General features: G+C 40.8%; 1 protein-coding gene and 1 long non-coding RNA gene across 4 annotated transcripts in view; one reads left to right on the plus strand and one right to left on the minus strand.

Annotated features, from left to right (window-relative positions):
- Nucleotides 1-20400, minus strand: part of LOC137096049 (uncharacterized) — a 136752-nt gene extending 116352 nt beyond the window's left edge. Inside the window, exon 1 of the long non-coding RNA XR_010909180.1 lies at nt 20043-20400. This is a non-coding gene — a long non-coding RNA (uncharacterized lncRNA). The remainder of the gene's footprint in view (nt 1-20042) is intronic.
- The window catches only part of TRPC7 (transient receptor potential cation channel subfamily C member 7), a 168778-nt gene that overhangs the window by 20887 nt on the left and 126946 nt on the right, over nt 1-20945 (plus strand). The gene's annotated exons all lie outside the window — the stretch shown is intronic.

Consider the following 20945-nt stretch of genomic DNA (forward strand, 5'->3'; position numbering starts at 1 on the left):
ATAAACTTTGCTTCATGCACACAATGGCAGTCCCCGAGTTACAAACATCCGACTTGCAAATGACTCATAGTTAAGAATGGAGGTGAGACAACAGAAAGTGGAAGAAATCTACCCCTTGGAAGTGAAATTCACTCTGCAAGAGTTATCAAGAGGAAAGATGGCTCAACTTGCTTCCACGGGAAGCCAATTTTTTCAAAATTCGTTTTTCACAGGGACAGGGCCCAAAATGTGGGCCTTGTTGGGGACAATTTCATAGGGACAATTTTCACTATGGTTGGAGTTACACTTAAAAATGTATCTGTTCTGACTTACATACAGGTTCAACTTAGCTTAAGATCTTTCCAGGTCTCAAATTAATGCAGAGTAAACTGGGAAATCTCAATTTACTCCACACTAATCCAAGTTTTCCCGAGGCATTTCTTGGATGCTTCAGGTAAACCTGTTACCTATCACTTATTGGGCCTGCATAGAAGGGCACAGAACCATGTGACTGAGGAGAACTCTATGTTTACAGAGTCCTTTAAGGTTGAATATATCAGTGATTTTGTTTCAGGGGAGGATAAAGGAACTTTTAATTATTTGTGATTAGTTTCTTTAGGTAATTGGGTACAATAACTACTATTTCCCCAATTTTAGCCCCAAATCTTTTGTATAACTATGTAGTCTATGCAAAAAAAATAAAATAAAAATTAAGCAACCTACTAATGTATTCACAACTATGGTGATTTTGTAACTGAGGTGTAAGTGATTGACACTTAAATGACACCTTCAATAATTTGCCCTTTTTAAAAAAAAAGGGGGGGGGGGTTTCAGACTTTACCCTGTGTTTTTTAACCTGGGGCGCAGCTTAAACCACTTAGGTCTGATGCAATATCTGCACTGCACTATTTGGCTGTGTAGAGCACCCTATATTGGACTTTGATTTGTAGTCAGCTGCTTATCATAATCTCCTCCCTAGTAATAATCAATCAATTATGCCTTCTGTTCTTTAGTATGTCTTTTCTTTCCCTTCCAGTCCTATCCCTTTCTCTTAGGAACATGTGGTATATTCATTTCCTCTTAGCATGCCTTCAGCAACATTATTTTTTCTTTGCTCTCTTATCCCACAGACCACATACAATATCTCAACCTTGTTCATTTGTCCAGTTTTATACCTCTACCATTCTTTTACTAGCCATCTTCTCCTATTAAGCACATGTTAAAGTGTAAGAACTTTAGCTCTTCTTTGTTCCACTCATTCAAGGTTGCAATGCAGGATTTATTTGACAGACTTCTTATGTTTTAATGTAATAAATCTATTTGATAAAAATGGGAGGTGGAGTCTTAATTTCTATAAGTGATTTTTCTCCTTGAACCCCTTGTGGCCCTCACAGTGGGACTGATTTAAGTTCAAGTAACACTATAAAGTAGTGGCATAGTTGCAACAGCAGGTTTAGAAATTAAAATAAGCTTGCTCTTGGGACTATAAAGGTCAGCATTTATGTATGTATGTATGTATGTATGTATTTATTTATTTATTTGCAGTGTTTATATAGCGCTTTTCTCACCCCTGGGGGGATTCAAAGCAGTTTACACAGACATAATGGCAAAATTCAATGCCTTATATAGATAAACCAAATCACAAATCAACACCATATAACTAAGCATAAAATCAATAGGACAATTCACTATAAGATAAGACAAAAGACATTTAAAACATGAAGTATAAGAATTAAAACACCTAATAAAAACAGAACCCATGAAGTGCCATTTGATCACATTTACTCATGACAGGAATAAAGTTCCAATTTTGCACGAGCCAAACTCCAAAGCTAACTTTCAGAAGCCTTTAATTGATTTGACCTGCATGCCACAATATCATTTGGTAGGTGTATTTCAGAACAGGTGGCTGCTCAATAAGACATTGAAATTATGCAGCAATTTGATAAGGATGCAGAAACATGTTCCCAGTTAGGTTGAAATATGCCTTGTACTATTATGAATTTGAAGAAAAGCAAATTCTCACTTTCAAGCAGAAAGACATAGTCTGCTATGAGGTAAATTTCCTCTTTGGTCTTACTGCCATCAAGCAGTGCTGCTTGAGATGTTTCTCGCATGAATACTTTGGTTGTGTTTTCTGTAATAACTCAGAAATGCGTCAGCGAGGATTAAGAAGCACAATCTGACCCCGTGAAAGAGATAAACAATGTCACCTTCATGTGATGAAGTACGTACACACACACACACCCCCAACACACAATCAGGTAGCACCTGCAAGCAAGCTTGTATCTCCTTTCTCAAGACAAGGAGTGAAATAAATAAGAGCAAGGCCAAGGCTTTCTGCTCCTTGTTTAGATCTGCGGACGCTCATTTTCCCCAACAAAGTGTTTAACAGCAATGCTCTTGTGTCTGGGCGTCCACAGATTGCAAACCATAATGCTTAAAGTGCAGAAATAAGCCACAGAAGACACAGCACACGCTGGATCTTGAATTGTTCTTTATTCTCATGTACCATCTGCCTCTGTGTCAGAGCAGCTGGCCACTAAATAGCAAGTTTAAATAAACTACCTGTTTGATGCTCCTTAAATCTACAGCTGTACTCCAAAGAGGGCCTTTCCCTTCTCCCAAATGGCACCCACTCCGCACGTTTCAAGATCACTTTGAGCTCAACATGAGCGATGTTATCCATAACATCTCATTTAGTGAATTAAACAAATTAGATTACGAATTACATAAAGGAACAGGATATGGTTTCACCAGTCTAAAATGTTATTATAAGACCTCACATCACACTCATTAATATGTGTTATGCTTCCACCCACGCTTACAGACTAGCGTTTGCAGAGTTTGTAAGTAATGACTATCACCAGAAGGTCTTTTTAAAGAGTCAAAGCTGTCATGATGTGCAGGAGACACTTGGTACCTTGAAGACATACTTCCTTCCAAGCAACTAGATGCACCCCCTTAAAGCTCTAGGAACATACATGGAACAAAGAGTTGCACTTTTGCATAACAATTCCTAGAATCCACATGCTAACTGAGTAATAATGGCTATTGTCCAAATATGTCATTAAAAGGCCTTAAGTAAAATGCCCTTTTAAAGGAAAATGTGCAAATGTTTTAATAGTGATATAATTATTACAGTATAAATGATGGTGGTGGTGGTGATGATGATGATGATGATGATGATTTCATTTCTTACCCACCTCTCCTTGAGGCGGGCTGTAAGATTGCTAAAAACACATAATCATCTAAAAATATTGTATAAAATACACACATTAAAACACATTTCTAAAAAATATGTATTAAAATACACAGACTAAATATCAAACATAAGACACAAGTTTAAAATTCGTGAATAGAACTAATTAGAATTGACTGGGCAGGTCTGCCAGAAGAACTCGTATTTTAAATTCTGACAGCTCATTTAACTGTCAGAGCTCTTTTGTCAGGTCGTTCCACATTCTTGGGGCAGCCTCTAGGTGATGGTCCCCTGTTGAGTTCTGGCAGGCTGGAGTAGTGACCCCACTGAGGACCTAAGTGTTTGGGGAGATTATGCAGGAGATTCTATTACTCTAGTTCAACATTTGAAGAAATAACTGTTTGCTATATCAGTATATCAAATGATTTTGTAGCACATTTCAGATTAACTGAAACAAAGAAGCTTGAAGCAAAGCTTTCATAATAGGCCCCTTCCACATAGCTGAATAAAATCCCATATTTTCTGCTAGAACTGGAATAAATAGCATATACTTAGATAACCCAGTTGAAAGCAGATATTTTGGGATTTTCTGCCTTGATATTCTGGGTTATATGGTTATATGGAAGGGCCCTCAGTCTATTTTATCAGATGCAGATGTAGGTTGAGTTTATGAAAGTTTATGGTACCAACATCTTTCTCTCAGTCTCAAAAGTGCTACAAAATCCCATTGTATAGTTCAGCATTGTGTTTTGTACAGTGGTAATGAGATGTTCCCTGGAAACCCACTTTATTTATTTATTGTTATTATTAATATGTGAGGATTATGGTAATAATAATAATAATAATAATAATAATAATAATAATAATAGCATATTACCTTTCTTCCCACAATGGGACTCAAGGCAGCTAATATATCTGAAAGTATTACAGATTAAAATAGAAATAGAAATTATTTTAAAGTAATTCATTTATAAAATTAGATCATTAAACTTTAAAACAATAAAATTCATTAAAAGGGTATACAAAACATAAAACAGCCCTGCACAACATTAAAAGCCCATACTATTCAGTTATTAAAAGCCTGGTGGCACATGAAGGTTTTCTATTGCTGATGGAAGGACGGCAAAGAAGGAGCTATCTTGGCTTCCCTAGTGAAGGAATTTCAAAGACTGGGAGCACCACTAAGAATGTTGTATCTTTTGTTATCACCAAAAGAGTCTGAGAAGGGGTGGGGATAGAGAGAAAGGTATCTCCAGAAGATCTTAGCACCTGACTGAGCTCATACCATCTTTTAAACAGCCTGAACCAAAGATGTATAAGTTTTTATATGTCATCACCAGCACTTTGAATTGTGCCCAGAAATGGACTGGTGGCCAGTGGAACTGTTACATTTGTTCCCTGTGGCCAGAAACAATTAGCAATCTAGTTGCAGCTCTTTGTACCAATTGAAGTTTCCAATCACTTTTAAAAGGCATCTCCACATTACAGTAATCCAAATGGGATGCAACCAAGGCATGTACATTTTGGCCAGATCCACCTTCTCCAGGAATCCTGTTGGCACACTCATTTTAAATGCAAATGCACTCATTGTCGCCATCTAAGCCTGGGTCTCCACACACTCCCTATCCAGCTCCCTGTATAAGTCCACCAAGGCAACCAAAGCTGTATCCATCCCATACCTAAACTGAAATGGATCTAGATGCTCCATCTCATTCAGGAACCCCTGGAGTTGCAAAGTAACCACACATTCCAATCCAACTGCCTAATGTTCTTCGTATTGTAGACTATTTTATATTTAACATACTGCCTAGGTTCATATATATCTCAGGGATTTGAATGCATGAATGTTCCTTTCACAGCATGTTTAGTATTCCATTTACATTGCCATGCCCCATACAGAGTGCTGTGATGACATTCTGGGAAAAGCTATCAAGCAAAAGGTTAATGCACCTAAGAAATTTCAAACATATTCATCCTGAGTCTTAAATGCTGCTTTAACAGTTCTACTGGGTGAGCATAAGCTATCATTTTAATGAAATAGAAGATGGCAGATGAGAGCAAAAAATATAGAAAACCACACTTGCTTTCACTTTTATAAAAGGATAATATAGATCCTGCACCACAGCTAACCAAATGGAAATGTCTATAGTCAATATTACATAGCACTATTTGGAGGCAACCTAAATATGATAGTGATTACATTAAAACAATAAATAAATGGGCCAGCCTTTGTTTCAATGTAAAGAACAATTTGTCAGGAGATAATTTGACTTTTCCACATGTTTCCATAATCCCAATAGCTGTGCTATTGCCAGGACAGTGAGCCCCCTTCTACACTGCCATATAAAATCCAGATTATCTGCTTTGAACTAATTATATGGTAGTGTAGACTTAGGGCATTTCCACACATGATTTAAGCGGCTTCCAGACAGCAATTTGGCTCAGAAGAAAATGGGTTAAAGTAACCCGTTTCCTCCCATCTTGCTGTCCTCATGAGTACCCAAAAGAAGCGGGCTTTACCGTGCGTTGTCCCCATTTGGACAATCCAACCTCTCCCAAAGAAACCTGTAAAAGAAAAGAAAAACTTACTGGGTAACCATTAGGCCTTTCTGCATGCTTTTTAGAATGTACCAATGTTGTGCCAGGAAGCCAAGGGGGGAGGAGTGATTTCCCCCCTTCTCCCAGTGCTACATTGGTATGTTCCAAAAAGCATGAGGAAAGGCCTAGTGGTGGCCTAGTAAGATTTTTTATGTTAAAGGTCTTAGGGGGTGATGTGGGGAGAGGATAGGCTCCATCGAAGTGGTAGGATCCTTAGGGGCAAGTGACCATGTGCTCCTGCAATTTGAGGTACAAAGGAAGGCCGAAACTAAGACAAGTCAAACCCGCATTTTGGACTTTAGGAGAGCTGATTTCCAAAAAATGAAGGAAACGCTGAGCAGCATTCCGTGGACACAGATACTAAAAGACAAGGGAGCTACGGATGGATGGGAATTTCTCAAGAGTGAAATACTCAAGGCGCAATTGCAAACCGTGCCAACAAAGAGAAAAAATAGGACAAGTGCAAAGAAGCCAGAATGGATGTCCAAAGAACTTCTAACTGTGCTGAGACACAAAAGAGACATGCACAAGAAGTGGAAAAAGGGAGAAATCACCAAAGAAAAATTCAAACAAATAGCCAACACCTGTAGGGAAAAGGTCCGCAAGGCTAAAGCAAAAAACGAGCTCAGACTTGCCAGGGACATTAAAAACAATAAAAAGGGCTTCTATTCTTATGTCAGTAGAAAAAGGAAAAACAAGGAGGCGATAGGACCTCTTCGAGGAGAAGATGGGGCAATGCTGACAGGGGATAGGGAAAAGGCAGAACTACTTAATGCCTTCTTTGCCTCGGTCTTCTCACAAAAAGAGAGTCTTCAACCTCAGCAAGATGGAGTGGATGAGGGATTGGAGGACATCCAACCCCAAATTGGGAAAGAAGTCGTCCAGGAATACCTGGCCGCTCTTAATGAGTTCAAGTCCCCAGGGCCAGATCAACTACACCCCAGAGTATTGAAGGAACTAGCGGAAGTCATTTCGGAACCATTGGCAACCATCTTTGAGAGTTCTTGGAGAACGGGAGAAGTTCCAGCAGATTGGAGGAGGGCCAATGTGGTCCCAATCTTCAAGAAGGGAAAAAAGGACGACCCAAACAACTACCGTCCGGTCAGCCTCACGTCGATACCGGGCAAGATTCTGGAAAAGATTGTTAAGGAAGCGGTCTGCAAACACTTAGAAACAAATGCAGTCATCGCTAATAGTCAACATGGATTTATCAAAAACAAGTCATGCCAGACTAATCTGATCTCTTTCTTCGATAGAGCTACAAGCTGGGTAGATGCGGGGAATGCCGTGGATGTAGCGTACCTGGATTTCAGTAAGGCCTTCGACAAGGTCCCCCATGACCTTCTGGCAAGGAAACTAGTCCAATGTGGGCTAGGCAAAACTACGGTGAGGTGGATCTGTAATTGGTTAAGTGGACGAACACAGAGAGTGCTCACTAATGCTTCCTCTTCATCTTGGACAGAAGTGACGAGCGGAGTGCCGCAGGGTTCCGTCCTGGGCCCGGTCCTGTTCAACATCTTTATTAATGACTTAGATGAAGGGCTAGAAGGCATGATCATCAAGTTTGCAGACGACACCAAATTGGGAGGGATAGCCAATAGTCCAGAGGACAGGAGCAGAATTCAAAACGATCTTGACAGATTAGAGAGATGGGCCAAAACTAACAAAATGAAGTTCAACAGTGACAAATGCAAGATACTCCACTTTGGCAGAAAAAATGAAATGCAAAGATACAGAATGGGGGACGCCTGGCTCGAGAGCAGTACATGTGAAAAAGATCTTGGAGTCCTCATGGACAACAAGTTAAACATGAGCCAACAATGTGATGTGGCGGCAAAAAAAGCCAATGGGATTTTGGCCTGCATCAATAGAAGCATAGTGTCTAGATCTAAGGAAGTAATGCTGCCCCTCTATTCTGCTTTGGTTAGACCACATCTGGAATATTGTGTCCAATTCTGGGCACCACAATTCAAGAGAGATGTTGACAAGCTGGAAAGTGTCCAGAGGAGGGCGACTAAAATGATCAAGGGTCTGGAGAACAAGCCCTATGAGGAGCGGCTTAGGGAACTGGGCATGTTTAGCCTGAAGAAGAGAAGGCTGAGAGGAGATATGATAGCCATGTATAAATATGTGAGAGGAAGCCACAGGGAGGAGGGAGCAAGCTTGTTTTCTGCTTCCTTGCAGACTAGGACGCGGAACAATGGCTTCAAACTACAAGAGAGGAGATTCCATCTGAACATTAGGAAGAACTTCCTGACTGTGAGAGCCGTTCAGCAGTGGAACTCTCTGCCCCGGAGTGTGGTGGAGGCTCCTTCTTTGGAAGCTTTTAAGCAGAGGCTGGATGGCCATTTGTCAGGGGTGATTTGAATGCAATATTCCTGCTTCTTGGCAGGGGGTTGGACTGGATGGCCCATGAGGTCTCTTCCAACTCTATGATTCTATGATTCTATGATTCTATGATTCTTTGCTTCTCTGGGCCCACAGGGGCCAAAGAAGCAAATTGGGCCATGGGGACTGACCCATCAGTAGTCCCTAGACTACCGAGGGATCAGTCCCCACAAGGCCCATACTCCATTAGATCTGGGTATTTCAGGAGATCCGGGTCTAATGGAGTATCAAAGGGTTTTCCTACTTTGTCTCAAATTAATTTGGTTTTACCAGAGGCATCATTTGGATGCCTCTGGTAAAACCACAGGAGTTCCTGCGTTATATGTCCTGTCTTGATGGGCCCTTGAATGTTTGCCGAAGTGGATTAAAAAACCCAATTCAGTGCAGGTTTAAAGTCACACACACACACAAATACATGCTTACTGGCATGCAGCAACTCTGAAGCTCCCCAAAAGAAGTCCTTAAATGTTTTAAAAACTTACCAGACTTCTATTATGTAATATATGTCAGTGTAGAAGGGGCCTGAGAACTCAAGCAAGAAGTAGGAAGGCAGGAATTGCAGGTTTGAGGGTTGAGGAGGGAAAGCTCTGACTGCCAATCAAAGAGTTTTACTACTGTGACTGAAAAAACACAAAATGGAGGGGAAACTTTGAGAGACTCGAGCTGGATCTACACTGCCGTATAATGTAGTTTCAGAATGTGGTTTAACTACATTGAACTGCATTATATGGTGGTGTAGACTCATATAATCCAGTTCCATGCAGTTAAACTGCATTCTGGAACTCCATTATATGGCAGTGTAGCTGGGACGTCTGTTTCAAAGTGGCACCAAAGAAAGTAGTTTTGCTGTGTAGATAATTACATAGGTAATCCTGGAACCAGTTGGGGCCCTTCTAGACAGGCCTAAAAATGCAGGATCTGTAGCGCTTTTACCTGAGGCACCAAAACAACACCACACTTAAAAACGATTTAATTTGGAACAAAGCAGGTTTTCCCTGCCCTGTTCCAAATTAATTAAACACCTGGCAAGTCCCGCATCTTAGGTAATATCTGGGTCTTACCAGATGTGGGCCCTGTATGGCTTGGGCCTGGGAACCACATCACGTGATCTCCGGGCCCAATTCGCACAGCCATTTTGTTTTTTCAGGCTCCGTGAACTCAGAAAATGGAGAGGGCACCCACCCCCTCCCCCCAAATTTAGGCCCTAAACATTATCTAAAAGTGGCTGCCAAGCATGGGGCCTGCTAACAATCTTCTCCTGGCATGCCAAATGGCACCTGAGTACAAGGGGGGGGGGGTGAGAAAAATTGCCCCTTACCTCATCCCACTGGGGAAGCATCGCCACCCAGCTTTCCCCCATTTTGCTCTATGGGACACAGGAAGCATCTCATGTTCTCACTTCTGCCTCTTATGACAGTTTGACCTCACTTCAGGCACAGAGCCCACTAGAAGTACATCTACATCATGTGATGGGATCCAGTGCACTCCATGTCTGAAGTGAGGTCAAACTGTAATAGGACGTGTAATAAAACCCATGTGATGAGGTTGTATGACTCTGGAGATGAGGATTTGAATCCTCAATTGGTCATGGAAACCTACTGGGTGATCTTAGGCAAGTTATATGCTTTCAGCCTTGGAAGAAGTCAAAGGCAACCTCCTTTGAACAATTCCGGACAAGAAAACCCCATGATAGAAACACCTTAGGGTCACCATATGTCAGAAAAAACTTGAAAGCCAACAACCACAAAGTCATAGAAATGGAAGAATTAGCAAGAAGAGTCTAGATACATTTTTTCATTTTCTTTGATAGAGTTGCTACATCATGTTAACAGTTTTGATGGCAATATTTCTTTAAAAGATTGCTTCCATTTTCAATTGAAAGCCAAAGTGTGTATTTCAGTTAGTGACAGCTTCAATTCCTACAGCATAACCTGCTGTAGGAATTGAGTTTACTTAGCACCTAGGTTTAGAATTGCATTCTTGCCCCTAAACCTAGTCAAACTTGTTTCATATCATTATAAATATATGGCTTCATCACTCTAATTTGCTTAACCATCATAGGACACTTCAAGCACAGTTCCTGGACAGAGCCCACCAGATCCATTCAGAAGATGCGCAAATACTCTGGCGGGGCTCTGTCCATGAACTATGTTGGAAGTGTTCTATGATTGAACCCTGAGAACACGGGAGGCTTCCCATATCCTCATTTGATAGAACAGGCCAAGCATGGGAGGAAGCCAGGCAGCGACGCTTCCAGCCATAGGATGGGGAATTGGGCAATGCAGGTAATGGGGAACATGGGATGATGGATTCCCCCGTTGCCCACCAGATTTGCCCCACTGCCCCATGGATGCCCCAACTTTTCCCCAGATTCAGGAAGTCAATCTGATGAGGTCCTGAAATTGTTCAGTTCTTTAACTATTAATTTAGACATCCTCGTCAAAATGAGAGAAAGGTTCACGGAACGCTGCAAACAAGACACACTCCTTTATTGCTATCTTGGCTCATTCTCTTTGAAAATAAATACCAGAGAAGCAGGATAGATACACATATGCTTGTTATATGTGTGTGCATGATTCTGTAGCCTTCTAGTTACCTCTGACACCTGCTGAAAAGACATAGCAAAGCTGTGGATTTACAGAATGAATCCTGATTTTTCTGTTCACCTGATACCCTAGCACCTTCACTCTTGCCAATTCACTCACGAGCTGTTCAGTTGGCCTGCTAAGCAATGTATTTAAAGCCATGCTGCACATGCCATTTTTTTACATGTTCAGTAGAATTTAGAGTAATTGCATGTAGGATCATAACCATACACCTGTTTAGTAGTATGTTGAAGCACTTCAAGTTTTAGTCTGAACTTTAAAGAATCTTTGAAAGTGATTGGATCTATTTATTGACAAGCTTCAGTACTTTCAATAACTCCTTTAAAATTTGGACTAATGAGCACAAAATTGGAAAATAGGGAGTTGCTTGCTACTGGATACTAAAATATTTAAGCTAGCTGGAATGGATAAACTATAAATAATGATAAGAGGGAAATTGTAGTTTTAAAAAAATGACTGGAAGCAATTTTATTTAAATTTTATAAAGAAAAAGGAAGAAAATGTAATCCACATGATATTTGAATATTAGGTTCCCTAGCAATGGTTGTTAGCTAGAAGGATAATATATTACACAATTAAACAGGAAGAAAGATGCCATATTTCATTGCATAATAGTCACACGTTTTCCCTCCCTTCCCCCCAAAATGGGAGGGGCATGACTATTACGTGATGATTTATTTATTTATTTATTTATTGCAGTTGGCAGTACAAAGTGGCCCATGCGGTTGCCAGGCAGAGTTACAAGGTCTCCCTTGGCTGGAGACAGCCGTGGGAGGCTCTACAGCTCTCACTAGCAGGTTGGTGAAGGCTCACCTGCCCATTTGCCTCCCCCCCCCCCCGAGCTACAGGGTGTGGGCATATGAGTTCAACTGCTGGATTGCCTCTCCCCACTGAGCTGCAGAGTCGTGGTTTGACCAGGGTATAGCTTGGAGGAGAGAGGCAATTGGGAGAATATTGCCCCTTGCATAATAGTTACACCCATGAACTAAGGACGATTGTGTGAGGAATAGTAAAATACCAAAACCAGGAACCCAAAAAGGAGTATGTGACTATTATGTGATGGCGACTATTATATGACGAAATGCAGTACAGGCAGTCTCTAAGTTATGAACAAGATTGGTTCTGTAGGTTTCTCCTTAAGTTGAATTCATTTGTAAGTCAGAACAGTTACTTTTTTAAGTGTAACTCCATGGCTAGGGAATGTTTAACACCCCTGTTAAACATTCTACTATCTGTGCCCCTGTTCAGAAGATTTCATAAACTCATAAAGTCCTAAATGAATGAATTGTTGAAGTTGTTGAGGTTGTTTTTCTCACATTTCTGTTTGGTTTGTTTGTTTATTTGTTTCACCCCAAGTTCTTTCCATCTTGATGATGAAATAATATGGTAATGTCTTATTTTGGAAAAAAAAAAAAGGAAAAAGATATCACTGATCCCTAATCCTAACAATATCTGATTTTTCCAGTGGGCAGTTAAAACTACGTTGTTTTGCATTCTCTTTAGCCCTTAAAGCCAGGTGTTTCTGTGCTAGCTGTTTCAACTGAGGGTTTTAAAACAATTTTAAAGAATTGTTTGAGCTGCTTTGAAAGTTTTTTTCTTTCTTTTGGTATTTACTGTAATATATGTAAAACATTTTTACCCATTGTATATTACCCCAGGAACCCTGATAGTAGAGAGGCTACAGACAAATACAATAAACAAACAAATACATTTTGCCAACGCCATTTATCATATATAATTAAAGGGAGAAGGCCGACCACAGCACCTGTGTTTGGGGAGAAATCAATTCACATTAGAGCCTTGATTCTCATTTCTGTCCAGTACTCATTTCATTTACTTGCACTGGCAGAGTACCTCAAGGCATTCTGTGCCAGTTTCATAGGCATAATAATTTGTGACTGTGACAAAATAATTTCTGCTTTCCATACCAGTTTTTGTGTGCCTTCTTGAGTCAGCATGACAATCTGAAGGCACTAGCCAGCTGGCATGTAAGAGAATTTATCAAGGAAAATCATAGTAATGTCAACAATCATCATGCATGGTAACCACAGGAACATTCTTTACTGTGGTTCATGGAAACCAATTAAAAGACTACAAAAATATACATTGTGTCCATATTTATTCATGTATAGGGTAGGTTGGTAAAGGTTTTCTCCTGACATTCAGTCCAGTCATGCCTGACTCTGGGTTTGGTGCTCATCACCATTTCTAAGTCAAAGAGCAGGTGTTGTCCATAGACACCTGCAAGGTCAAGTGGTCGGCATGACTGCATGGAGCACTGTTACCTTCCCGCCAGAGCGGTACCTATTGATCTACTCACATTTGCATGTTTTCGAACTGCTAGGTTGGCAGAAGCTGGGGCTGACAGCGGGAGCTCAAGCCGCTCCCCAGATTCGAACCTGCGAACTTTTGGTCAACAAGTTCAGTAGCTCAGTACTTTAACCCACTGCACCACCGGGGGCTCCTCATGCATAAGGAAGGTGCATTCATTTCACTTGATCTCATTTCAAAATACATCTTGTTTCACAAGTTTTATTTTACATGTCTCCTCTCCCATAAATTCATAGGTAATTCACCCTCACAGCCTCAGCACTCCCCCCAACTTCTGCAACATGGTTAAATTTTGATAATTTACCAGATATAAAAATATTAACCAAGAGAGAGAAGAGAGAAGAGGATGTGACACAATCTACAAGCAAAGTTGATGGTCCTGTTTCAATGTCAGTTTGCCATCTTCATGCCACAAAGTCCTTACTGTCAAGAACTTGCTTGGGTCTACTTTAGTTGGGAATAAGTTTTGAATTTAGCCTCATGAATTCCTTTGCTTTTGATTTTTTTCGAGTTTGCTTTGTTCATCATAATAAAAAAAAGGAAGAAGAAAAAACTAATCTATAGCCGTAGAAACCATGATATGAGTCAAAGCAGATATTAAAACTTGTTCTTGGGTGTCATTGTATCTCTAATAATTATAACGCCTATCATTTGAATACATTTTTCTTATTACAAGTAGTTTGAATAATTGTGAATGGCAAGTAGGTGTTATGTATGGAAACTGCCTTTACATCAAGAGCCCAACATATTATATTATGTGAACTGAGGATAGGAATACATTGTAGGTTTCCTAGAGGTACATAATTATATTACAGTTTGCTTCAAGAGAGTTTCCACATGGGAAGCTGAGGACAAAAAAACCCTGAGGGTGGTTGCCTCAACAGGCCAGATTATAAACTGTGAATTCAATAAACATTATGTCCAGGCAATTTATAAAAAGCAAACAGTGAACTGGTTTTATAGCATCAAGACAAATTACAGTAATTCATAACAATGAACAAAGAACTACTTGTATGCTAAGAGTTCTTGCTTCTGCCTACAGTATAACTCTTCATTTTCTATTCACATTTTCTATTCACAACTCTCTAAAACAGACATAGCTGGTGGTTTCCATCTATGTTTGAAACTGCCTCAGTACTTAAGAATTTAGGCCCCATCTAAAATCCAGATTATCTGCTTTGAATTGGATTATATGGCAGCATAGACTCATATAATTCAGTTCAAAGCAGATAATAATAATAATAATAATAATAATAATAATAATCTTTATTTGTACCCCGCTACCATCTCTCCAAGGGACTCGGTGCGGCTTACATGAGGCCAAGCCCACCGCACATCAATAAACAAAGGCAATAAAAAAATCAATACCACAATTAAAATAAAATAAAACTCAAAAACAAAAATACACAATAAGCAATAAACAATAACAATAATAACATACAGCACTTAAAAACCTATGGCCGGGCCAAATGTAATAATTAAAATTTTAAAATGCTGGACATGAGCAAGGAGGTGAACTAGGATAGGGTTTTCAGAGAAAGATGAGGGCACGCAGACAACCCTAAATCAATATTAAAGGACATATTGCTAAGAGTTTTCCTTAGTCTGGGAAGGCACACTGGAACAACCACATTTTCAGGCTCCTCCTAAAGACTACCAGCGTTGGGGCGTGTCTGATGACCTTAGGGAGTGAATTCCAGAGTCAAGGGGCTACCACCGAGAAGGCCCTCTCCCTCGTCCCCACCAATTGCACCTGCGGAGGTGGGAGCGTGAGCAGGGCCTCTCCAGATGATCGGAGAGATTGTGTGGGTTCATACACAGTAATGCGGTCACTCAAGTAGGCGGGTCCCAAACCGTTCAGGGCTTTGTAGGTAAGAACCTGCACCCTGAATTGGGACCAGAAAATGAATGGCAGCCAGTGGAGCTCCTTAAACAGGAGGTTTGATCGCTCCCTGCAAGAAGCACTGGTTAGTAACCTGGCTGCCCCCGTTGTACCAATTGAAATTTCCCGGTCATTTTCAAGGGCAGCCCCACGTAGAGTGCGTTACAGTAATCCAATCAGGAGGTGACTAAGGCATGGACTACCCTGGCCAGATCTGACTTCACGAGATAAGGTCACAGATGGCACACGAGTCTTAATTGTGCGAAGGCCCTCCCGGCCACCGCCAACGCCTGAGCTTCAAGCGTAAGTGATGAGTCCAGGAGGACACCCCGGACTGCGGACCTGTATCTTCATGGGGAGTATAACCCCATCCAGCACAGGTTGACACCCTATACCCCGTTCTGGTTTACAATCGGCCAGGAGGACCTCTGTCTTGTTGTGGTTGATCCTCAGCTTGTTCCTCCTCATCCAGACAGTCACAGTGGCCAGGCACTCGTCCAGCACCCAAGGGGCTTCCTTAGAATTAGTTGGAAAAGAGTAGTAGAGTTGTGTGTCATCTGCATAGAGATGGCACCGAACTCCAAAACTCCGGATTATCTGCTTTGGTAAACTGGATTATATGGCAGGGTAGAAGGGGCCATAGAACTGGGTCTATGCTTCATTACCTCCTCCAATGTGACTTGACTGCCAGTGTCAGTTAAACTGGCCCTGTAGATATGCCAACCCAAAGAAACACATCATTTTTCTAGTTCTATAAATAAAAGCAACCACACTGTGATCCTCATAAAGTGAGTGAGTGAGAGAGAGAGAGAGAGAGAGAGAGAGAGAGAGAGAGAGACTTATTACCTTCAAGTCATTGCAATTTATGGCAAAACCAACATGGGATTTTCTTGATAAGATTTATGGTTTTTCTCTGAGGCTGAAAGAGAGTGAGTTGCCACGGGTCACCCAGTGGGTTTTCATGGCCAAGCAAGAATTTGAACCCTGGTCTCCAAGTCATTGCCCAATGCTGAAACCATTGCACTATGCTGGCTCAATGGTATAGTACTTGTATGTTAAGAATTCTTGCTTCTGCCTATAATGTAACCTCAGAGGTATACATACAGAGGCCATAAATGTAGAAACCAAGGTCAGCAAAACTGTGGACTATAACCATACACCTTTTGGGAATTCAACCATAAACCTTCTGTAACTAGTGAATTTTCTTTTTCATTATTTTTGAAAATCCTCACTGTACCCATTCATTTCATTCAATTTTACTCCAATATGACTGGCATACAGCATTAATCATATGTTTCCACGCACACTCCATACTTGTGTTTTACAAATAAATAAAGTTCAATAATGCTGCGTACCCTTAAACTGTCCCAAACTGGCAAGGGAAAGACTTGATTAATCTCTATCTCTTGATTAATCTACAATTAAAATGTTCCAGTTCCTCCTCTTCCTCCCCTTTATCTTCAGTTTATTATACTTGCCACAAACTGAATCCAAAGCATGGCCAAGCTTTGGTTAAATCACCAAAGGATAAAGAACAGGAGGGGGAAGAATCCTGCCCTTTGTTGTTACCTCAAACAAAGGGAAACTGCTGCAGCCTCCCTTTGTGTATTCTTTCTCTGTACTAATATCTCTTGCATTTTGAATACATGCTGATTTTTCTTGACTACATGTGCCATGATGTGCTGTTATTCAGAAACTGCCGCTACCCCATTATCTGGAATAGATGAACTTATCACTTTAATTTTCCAGTTTTATGGAGACCTTTTCCTAGGAAAGTGGTCTCAATTCATTTTGAAAGAAAACCTGTACCTGTCCTTTTACTCTGCACAAGAGAAATGAAAGGTAGATGAATCTTGCCTATATTTATTTGGTAAAAGAATGCAGACTTGATTGGAGCTGAGATACTTTCATGTATTATTCAGCAAGCAGTCTATTTAATTGTATGCACACACACAACTGTTTTCTGCAGTGATTGAGTCCCAGCATGCCTCTTTGTGCTTCTTATTTTACTGGTCAAATGATATCTGGGGAGTAAACACTTTTAACTACCACAAGAAAATGGGGTCATTTGTCAAATGATTTTAATATCTAGTATGTTAGCTGTTCCTGGCTTCATTTGGGGATACTGTTTGCTTCTAGGACAATAGAAAAGCATTAATATAAAGACTTTAATATTTCCTTCCAAATTCACAGCAAGATGTGGAAACTCTATAGAGTTGAGAAGTTCTCTTCCTCCCCATGTGCCATTATGAGTGGGCATACTAATTCAAGGTAAATCGCAAGGAAAAGTTAGTAATATGACTTGATTTCATTTTCCTTTGAAGCCACCTGCACCATTTGTGAGGGAAGGTGCATAAAGGTTAAATCTCCTGCCGATGCCACACCAGATGTTATATCAGTTTAAGAATCTAATTTTGTCAGTGCAGTCTCCAGGTGAAAGGCTGTTTGTTTTAAGACTCAAAAACCACTTAGCAGAGCCTGAGTTCATTTTATCACTGATGCCTCAGACTTCTTGCTGTGTATACATTTTAAACTGCTTGATGCATTCAAATCCTCCAGCAGCCTTTTCTGTCGATTCCCAGAGGATTCCTCTTCTGGAAAAGATCATGAGTACGTACTGGAAAAATTTTCATTAAATGCATGATGTTGTGATTATTAAAATTACTGAGTCGGTACAGTCTAAAGATTAGAGTGTCTGACTGGGACTCAAAGAGTCAGATTCAAATCCTATTTGGCAATAAAGCTCATTGATTGAATGTGCACCATGACTGGCTCTCAGGCCAACTGACTTAAAAGGAACCATGGGAGGATAAAATGGGGAAGAGAACTAAATATGTTACCTAGAGCTTTTTTGGAGGAAAGATGGGATATAAATGTATCACATTTATAAAGGCCATGAATATATTAATTAGATATATCCAATACATTGAAGGGAAAAGATCTTAAAAGAAATTTAAAGTTCATTTTTTTTTAAAAAAACAACTCTGCTGATTTAAAATTAAACCTAAATCTATCTTACCACCTCATCATATGGGCTGATTTGCCCATTGTACGTTGCTTCACCTCCCCTTTTTGACATGGAGCCCTTCACATGATGTAAGGGGACTTCCGAATGGACTCCATGCTGAAAAAGGAGGTAAAACAGCAACTGCCACCACCGTGGCAACACGGGAGTCTTCCTGTGTTTCCTGCTTTTTAGTCTGGGGAACCTGGATGGTGATGCTTCCCCCCAAGGGATGAGGAGGAAGGGAAGGTGAGTGATGCGGGGCATGGAGTGCAGGTTCTCCACACACACACACACACCACCGGGAGCCCATGGTTTCTCCCCAGTGCAGGGCAAATCTATGGACCTTTCTGATAAGATCCTATGTTAACTGAAGATCCACAAACCTAGGAAATTTGAAACTAATAATTCTTTGTCCTGTGGTGGTGATGATGATATGATGATGATGAAGAAGATGAAGGTGATTGTGCCATCAGTCTGCATTACTCTTTACATGAACACACTAGGGAAAATGGATGGCAATGGTGGAAGAGATTAGGTGGAGTAGATGCTGGCTGCTCTTCTCTCCAAGGCCAAGGCAGTGATAGTTGCAATGGAGGAAAGCCTTTCATCTGTGTCTGGATTTAGGTATGAAAGAGCTGTATCTGCCTCTTCTTCTCTCCTCTGAGGCCATGGCAGTGATAGTTGGCATGGATGGAGGGGTTTTCATTCGTTTCCGGCCTAGACATGATGAGAAGTGTGCCTGCCTTTTCTTCTTTCCACAGCAATGGCAGTTGGATTGTGACTATGAATAAATGTGACACATTGTGCACCCACACTCTATACCTTGGACTTTTAAATTTAAATACTGATTGAGAAAATAGAGTGTCTTGAGATGAAAAAAAGATGACTCACCTTTTCCTACACTGTATTGCCTTGTAATGCATTCAGCTTTACTGTATTGCTAGAGAAGTCCTACTGGGGACTTCTCTAACAATAGAGAAGTAAGTGAGGAGTGAAATTAAATTTCTCTGATTTAAAGAAAGGAAATACCATATTACAGTTGTCCCTCCACTTTCATAAGGGTTGGAAAAACAGCTATGAAATGGAAAAACTCTGTTTTATGAAATGGAAAAACTCTGTGTCTCTGTTTTACACAGATAAAGGAAGAGGGGGGGGGGGTAGAAAAGATACTCATGGCATTATGTGTTCCCAAAGGCGGGGGGGGGGGGGGGGTTAGATTCAGAAGCAACAATACATACAAATTGTTAATGAAAATTTCTTAAATTTATTATATCGCAACCAGATTACGCACGAAGCAAGGCACCCACAATATGCTGGTGAAAGCCCTGGAGAAAGTAGGATGGACCCTTTTTCTTAGTCACTGGATACATGGTACCTCGGCCAACAGGTCTGTGTTGAAGCTCCAGTTTGTATTCTGGCTCAAAGCATTTTATAGGGCTCTTGTTTACACTTTGAGACATGCTGGACATCATACCACCCTTGGTTATCACTCAAATGATTATTTCTTGCACCTGGTAAGTTTAAGTTTGACTCTACAGCAAGGCCATCCTTCAAGGTCATTAATCACATCATTACAAGAACCTCCCTTCAAAACTCCACGTGTGTTGTCTAAAACATTTAGCAAATGGACAGAGTACATGATTTAGCAAGAAACACCATGCTCAAAGCCAACATGGATTAATTTAAGAAGTCCAGAGAGAGAGAGAGAGAGAGAGATAGCATGGAGGTACAACTAAGCATCAGGAGGCCACTATCTCCTCGAGATGACAATGATCTTCCAGCATTGTACATACACATGAATTGAATAACACCAAACAGCCTCTTATACACCTCCCAAGACTGCCTTGTGGCACATGCAATCCCTACTTCAGGCATCAGCAACACCTGAAATGCATGAATAATCGAAACAATGAGTGTGAAACTTACAAAAGTGGAAGCCTGGTTATACAGTATTCTGAAAGCACAAACAAGCAAGTAAAATAGATAGAGAGGGGAGTCATTTACTTGATAGATGTATACCAATAAATAAATACCTTGTGAAAACCTTACCTCTGATTAAGCCTTCACAGAATTCCAGCATACTTTTCTCACTTCCTTTTCTGTTCTTCTGTGGATCTATGCACCAAGTTGAGTGATGTCCTCATCTTTCAAAATTATGTCATGTTCATCTCAATGAACAGTTTCCAGGACCACCCACCTCTGTCAGAATGCTAACAGGAACACATGATACAGCAATTCCATATATTCACTGATTAATCATTCACGTGTCTCTGATTTCTCTCTCCTAACCCCTAGACGTAAGACCTTAGCTGATGGAAAAATAATAATGGGGGTGGCCCCAATGCACTGTCGCCCTGACCAGCAGTTTAGACTTGAAAAGGACTCCAGGTTACTCCTGTGCTGTGTCTAGAACGTCTCCAGAGCATAATTCTTTGGATTATTTTGGTGTAGTGTAGATGCAATCTGAAACATTTATTTATTTGGGGTTCTTTTACCCCGCCCTTCTCACCCCGAAGGGGACCCAGGGCGGCTTACACAGTAAGGCAACAATTAGATGCCAATATCACAACAATCATCACAACAATCATCACACTTACAGTAAAATTTCACAGTTAATAACGGCTTCATGCATTATTCCAGTAAAAATTTATAAAATCAATAAAAACAATACAAACCTAAATTCCTCCCTTACATTGTCAGTGTTTGCTGTCTCATAGTTCCGCTTTTAATACCATTTTGTCCATCCTGCTGGTCTTTAATTGCCTGGTTGCCCAAAGGCCTGGTCCCACAACCAAGTTTTCACCCTCCTCCTGAAGGAGAGGAGGGATGGTGATGCTCTGATTTCCCCGGGGAGTGAGTTCCACAGGTGAGGGGCCACCACTGAGAAGGCCCTGCTCCTCGTCCCCACCAGCCTCACTTGTGAGAGTGGTGGGGTCGAGAGCAGGACCTCCC

This window comes from Anolis sagrei, chromosome 2 (genome assembly GCF_037176765.1).
Source record: "Anolis sagrei isolate rAnoSag1 chromosome 2, rAnoSag1.mat, whole genome shotgun sequence".
Classification (NCBI taxonomy): domain Eukaryota; kingdom Metazoa; phylum Chordata; class Lepidosauria; order Squamata; family Dactyloidae; genus Anolis; species Anolis sagrei.